We start from the raw sequence: 6,000 nt of genomic DNA on the forward strand, positions 1-6,000 counted from the left end.
GTCCTGAGCGAATGAAGGACTCAGGGTTGGACAGGAGACTGTGTGTGAAGGAGCAGAAAGGACTGTCCCATGGAGCTCCCCCCGCCATGGGCTTGATGGGGGTGGAGGGCAAGCTTGAGGCAGGACCTGGGAGGCAGGAGGCTCCAATCCGACCTCTGCATTCAGTAAAGAAACTCAGGGGAAAAGGGAGGGTAAAGCAGCAGCTCCAAAGAGAGGGACATCTTGCTTCTGTTTGCTCTCTTGTTCTCAAAGCTAATAATTGTTTGTAAAAAAGCCACTTTTTGTGGATCCACTGGACACCACTAGCTAATGATTAGCATGACAGAGAGGAGCTTGTCTGGCTAGATGGGAGCTGATGGTGGGAGAGTCCTGGGTGGAGGGCGGCCCAGCCTGCTGGGGGCGGGGTGACATGAGGTCTCAGTCCCCTTATCTTGGCAGTTGGATGGTCAAAGTGGTGAAAACCCTGCTGCTGAAGATGGGCTGCTCGTCCGAGGCCACCTTTCTGGATGACCAGGGCGGCTGGGAGCTCATGGGACAAGCGGAGAACCACCACCGAGGAGTGTCCCTGCTGGCTAGGTGAGGCCAGGGGCCCCCAAGGCAGGGGTTGGAGGGAGGGGAGGGACCTCAGCGTCTTCAGACAGACTTGGGTTTGCAGGCCTCTGGGCAAAACCCTTCCCTCGGTCCATCACCTCTCCTCTAAAACCAGCAGATCCCGTCTGCCTTGGTGGGTAGACAACACAGATGTGAACTACGGTGCACGCTCTTCAGAGCAAACCAGGTATCACAGGACCTGGCAACCGCAGAGCACTTAGGTTGTTTATAAAGCACCTTTCCTCACAGCATCATGAATTTAATACCCCCAGTGCTACAGAAATGATGGGATGGCTGAGAGGGTCAGAGTGTGGCCTTGGAGGTGGTCTGCCTGCGTCTGAATGCCCGCTTGCTGCGTCCCATCTGTGTGACCCAGGGCAAGTTACATCCCTGTCCATGTCTCGGCTTTCCCTTCAGTCGTAAGGAAGTAACAATAGGACCCACAGCCAAGATTTGGGGTGAGGGTTAAGTAAAGCACTCGGAACAGCCCCTGGCATATGGTCAGAGCTCAGACACACAGGTTAGCTCTTACTATCGTTATGCTCCCTGGTGGGGCAGGAATTACTGATGCAGAGGAGGATGCCAGAGAGGGACAGCTGTGTACCAAAGGTCACAGAGCCAGGAAGTGGCAAAGCTGGGAAATGACCTGCTGACCCCAACTGGGGCTCTTCCCTGCAACCACACACAGCCTCCCGTAGGGTCAGGAGAGGACAGACACCTTGATTTTAAAGATGTGAGTCCTGCAGGAATGCCTGCCTCAGCCCTGCACCAAGTGCCCAGGATGCGGTCTCAGGATACAAGCACATTTATTGAGCACTTACTATGCTTGAGGCACCGTGCAAAGAGCTGTATGTATGTGGATTATTCCATTTAATTCTCACCGTGACCGATGAAATAGTACTACTGTTATACCAGTGTTACCAAAGAGGAAACCAAGGCACAGAGAAGTTAAGTGACTTGCCAAAGTCACGCAGCTAGTGGTGGGGCCAGGATTTGAGCCCGAGCTGCCTTACTCCAGTCTCTGTGCACAGCTGCCACACTTCCTGGGTTCGCTGATAATGGAGCATAGTGCAGTGGTCCCCAGACTTGAGCAAGCAGGGCTTGTTTCAACACTGATTGCTGGGCCCCACTCTCAGAGTTTCTGATTCAGTCGGTCTGGGATGGGGGCCCGAGAATGAGCACTTTTGACACGTTTCCAGGGATGCTGATACTGCTGATCAAGGGGCCACGTTTTGAGAACCACTGACTTGGTACAACAAACAAGGCAGCTGGAGTGGGGGTCCCTGGGCTGGGGCACCAGCTCTGCCATTTTTCCTGTTCTGTGATCCTGAGCAGGTTACACTTGAAGTCCCTGTCTCCTTATTTATGAAAATGGGAATAATAACGGTAATGTGCTCGGGGCTTAATGGGGAGGATCAAATGCAATAACAATGTGAAAGCACCTGGCTGCTGCCGGGCGCTTAGGAGTGGGTCCTCACACCCTCTCCTTCCGGCCTCCTCCTCCTGGGGGGGTCCTGTTCAGTGGGCAGTCTGAAGCCAGGCTGTCTTACTGATTTGCCCTGTGCTGTTGGGCAAGCCACATTCCTACTCTAAGCCTCAGTTTCCCCATCTGTAAAACAAAATAGTTAAACTAGATGGCCTCTGAGGTCCTGTCCAGGTGGGAAATCCTGGGAATGCAGAAGCCCAGGTGACCCTGTCTTGTTCATGGTTTCCAGTGTCTTGGCCAGACTCCCACACAGCAGGCCTCCCTGGGGCCAGAGAGCCTGAGGGACTGCTCCCCTTCCCCACCTGCAGGGCCATGGTGCACTGCTCCTGCCGGGAGCTGAACCACATCCTCTGCCTGCTCATCCTGCTCCTGGAGCAAGGCGACGAGAAGCACAAGATCACCGCCACCGCCTTCTTAGTGGAGGTACCAATGGGGCACTGCGTGCACGGTGGGGCTGCTCCCAGGCCTTCCCCTGAGCATAGGCTTCAGTTCACATTAGTGGTCTTTTGTCCTGCGCAAATAGTACTTAACAATTGACAGTCTGTGGTGAGCATGATTTCTCTTGAATAGGAAGAGCTCCTTCTTCCCTCCCTTTTCTCCTCCTCTTTCCACTCCTTCACCCCATTCCACTCTTCTCAGACCCCTTCTGTTCCCCAGGCAACCGCTATCCTTTGCTGGGCATTTCTGTGTGCCAAGCACCAGATTGGAGGTATAAACATATGTTTGACTCTGTCCTGCCCTCAATGAATCCTTGGTGCAGCAAAGGAGCGAGAGGACATCCCCATTATAACATGGGGTGCTGTAGAGTGATGTGTGCTATGATAGGGATCATCGGGGAGGGCTTCCTTGAGCAAGTGACATCTAAGCTGAGCGAGTGTGGGGGGGGGGTACTAGGAGGGGGTTGCTGGGGAAAGATGAGTCAGGACATGGATAGGGTCAGACCCAGAAGGGGAGACTTACTTATAATAATAGAACACGTACTGAGCACTTACTATCTTCCAGGCACATTCTAGGAGCCTTACACATACTGATTCATGTAATCTTCATGCAATCCGGTAGTGCAGATACCATTCTATCTCCCATTTCAGAGGAATAAACAGGCACAGATTTAAATAACTTTCCTAAGGCCATGCAGCCTGTAAGTGGCAGATCTGGAACTCAAACCCAGACATCTGAGCTCTTAGAACACTGTGTGTATGTGTATGTATGTGTGCGTGCGTGTGGTAAAATACACATGGGGCAAAAGTAGGTTTACACTTGTGAGTACATTATTTTTGTATTATTATTTATTAATTATTGTATTATTTTCCATATGAACAGCTGTAAGCCTACTTTTGCCCCACCATGTATATCATAAAACTTACCACTTTAATAATTTTAACTGTACAGCACAGTGGCATTAAGTGCATTCGTAGTGTTGTGCAGCCATCACCACCATCATCTCCAGAACTTTTTCATCTTCCTTCCCAAACTGAAACTTCCCATCCCCCTCTCCTGGCCCCTGGCAACCACCTTCTACTTCCTGTCTCTGTGAATCTGCCTTTTCTAGGTTTTGGATAAGTGAAATCTACACTATCTGGCTTATTGTACTTAACATAAGGCTTTTAAGATTCACCTATGTTGTAGAATTTCATTCCTTTTTAAGGCTAAATCATATTTTGTAGTATGTATATGCCACGTTTTGTTTATCCATTCATCGGTTGACAGACACTTGCAAAACCTACTCTCTTAAGCTACCCCTGTGTGCCTCTTTTGACCTGCTGATTGTCATGTGGCAGGTCAGGGCTATCACCGGGGTCTGTACAGTGGGGCTCAGAGACAGGAGGCTCAGTTAAGGAAGGCTTCCTGGAGGAGGTGCCATTTGAGACAGGCCTTGACAGGTGAGCCAAGTCTGCCAGGTAGACAGGAGGCAGCATGGCATTCCAGGTACTCCTTGCATATTTTCTGCCTCTGCAGAACTCCTCTTCTGGACTGTGAGTCTGCAGAACAGAGGCCATGCATTGCAGCCCCAGACCCAGTCCTCGGAGGGCTCCCAGATGGGGAGATTGAATAGAGAAGTGAGGGTCGGAATGGACACGTTGCCTGGCTTTGCAGGCACCAGCAGAACATCACCTCCAGGATGATAAGCATGGGTCTTACTTCTAATTTTCCACATGGTTCTGGTGTGGAAAGGGAAAATATCATTTCTTGAGAGCCTACTATGTCTCAAACCCTGTGCTGACTGCTTTCATTTGTTAGTTACCCTTCTAATCTGCACAGCAGTGCTACAAAGGAAGACTTGTGAGGCGCAAGTTTAGGGGCATTTTTCCAGGTCACGCAGCTCAAGGAGTCCAGAGAGCTTCAGACCACGTCTGCATGACTGGCTCTTCTATTGCAATCAGCCTTAGTCTTAAGTGGCCGCCGCACAGTTTCTTCGGGGAGGGGGTGGGAAGTCGGACCTTGCCAGATCTCGGGGGATGCTCTTGTGTTCACCACTCTAGACTTAATCTTCCCCAGCATTCGCCTGGAACCCTGAGCAGCGGCCCTCCCTCCAGGAGCAAGGGTCCTCCCCTAGGCTCTCCTACTTCCCAGAAGAGGAGGTGGTCTTCTCCTGGCCAGAGCCAGGCCTGCTGCGTACACTCTGGAACTTTGATGAGGCTCAGATGTTCCTCCCTGGCTCCCCAGGCCCCTATGCTGTGAGTGTTGTGTGTGTACTTGCTTCTACCAATGGCCAGGGAACTCCTCTAGGGCGCTGTGTGACCTTGGGCAAGTCACTGAACCTGCCTGTGCCTCAGTTTCCTCACCTGTAATGTGGGGATAATGAACTGCCCATCTCATAGGGTTTCGATGAGGATTCAGTGAGTTTACATCCAGCACTCAGAACAGTGCCAGAACACAGGAAGTGCTCTCTGTGAGTCAACTCTGTTGCTATTATTACCATCATCGTCATCTTGACTCTTTTCTGTATTTCTAGTGCCCAGCACAGAACCTGGTGCATAGCAGGCCTGAGTATCCTGTATGGATGGGTAGGAGCCCCTCTCCCCAGCTCTCTCTTCTCATTACACAGACACACGGTCCCACTAGTCTCAGTAGATATAGGGCAGGGTAACAGGTAGGAGAAGTGTTTATGAGGACAACTAGGCAGAAAATGAAGACCGGTGATTGTGGTGGGTGGGGAGGGTGAGGAGGGAAATGAAGGAGATGAGAGTGATGTCTGGTTTGGGGCTGGGAAAAGAATTGGGGGGGGGGGGGTGGCGGTTGCTAACCCTGCAATGGGGACACAGGAGGAAGGGCAATTCTAACGAGGAAAGGAACCAAATTTCATGTTTGAGGCAACAAGTGTCCCCTAAGCACATATGCCACACCACAGCTGTCTCAAAGGGACCCAAAGGAGAAACACTTGTTTGTGTCCTCAAGGAAACCCACAATGGGAGAGGGAAGGCAGACACATTAGCAGAGGGGAGCCCTAAGGTCTCCATGTTCAGGGCCCTAGGGGGCCCAGAGAAGGGAGCCAGCAGCCGAGGTGAGTCTTGGGGGCACTGTCAGACGTGGCTTCTCAGGGGCTGAGTTCTAGATGGAGTCATGCAAAGTAAGCAGGGGCTAGAGTGGAGGTGGCTGCTGTGGCAGAAGGGCATCCTGTCCACCCTAAAGGGACAAAACAGTCTGGGTCATTCCATGAATGGTGTGCAGCTTGTTTAGAAGCTGGTTTATAGCAAGTGGGGCTAGAGGGCAGGCAGGCATGAATGGGGCCCCAGAGCAATTAGGGTTGATGGAGGAAGGCAATGGGGGAGAATGGGGGCTCTGAGCTGGGTAGTGACATGTTCAGCTCTGACATGAGGTGCTGGACATCTGGTGGAGGTGTGCGGTGAACTGTTGGTTTTCCAAATTGGAAGCTCCAGATGGAGGCTGAGCTGGAGGCACAGACTTAGGAGTTATTTACCCAG

The 6,000-nt window shown here is 51.7% G+C and overlaps 1 pseudogene; it reads left to right on the forward strand.

Moving 5' to 3' along the window:
- Nucleotides 1-6,000, forward strand: part of LOC150014954 (maestro heat-like repeat-containing protein family member 7) — a 40,221-nt pseudogene that overhangs the window by 24,706 nt on the left and 9,515 nt on the right.

The sequence above is a fragment of the Furipterus horrens genome, unplaced genomic scaffold (genome assembly GCF_987537825.1).
Source record: "Furipterus horrens unplaced genomic scaffold, mFurHor1.1.pri manual_scaffold_3, whole genome shotgun sequence".
In the NCBI taxonomy this organism is placed as follows: Eukaryota; Metazoa; Chordata; class Mammalia; order Chiroptera; family Furipteridae; genus Furipterus; species Furipterus horrens.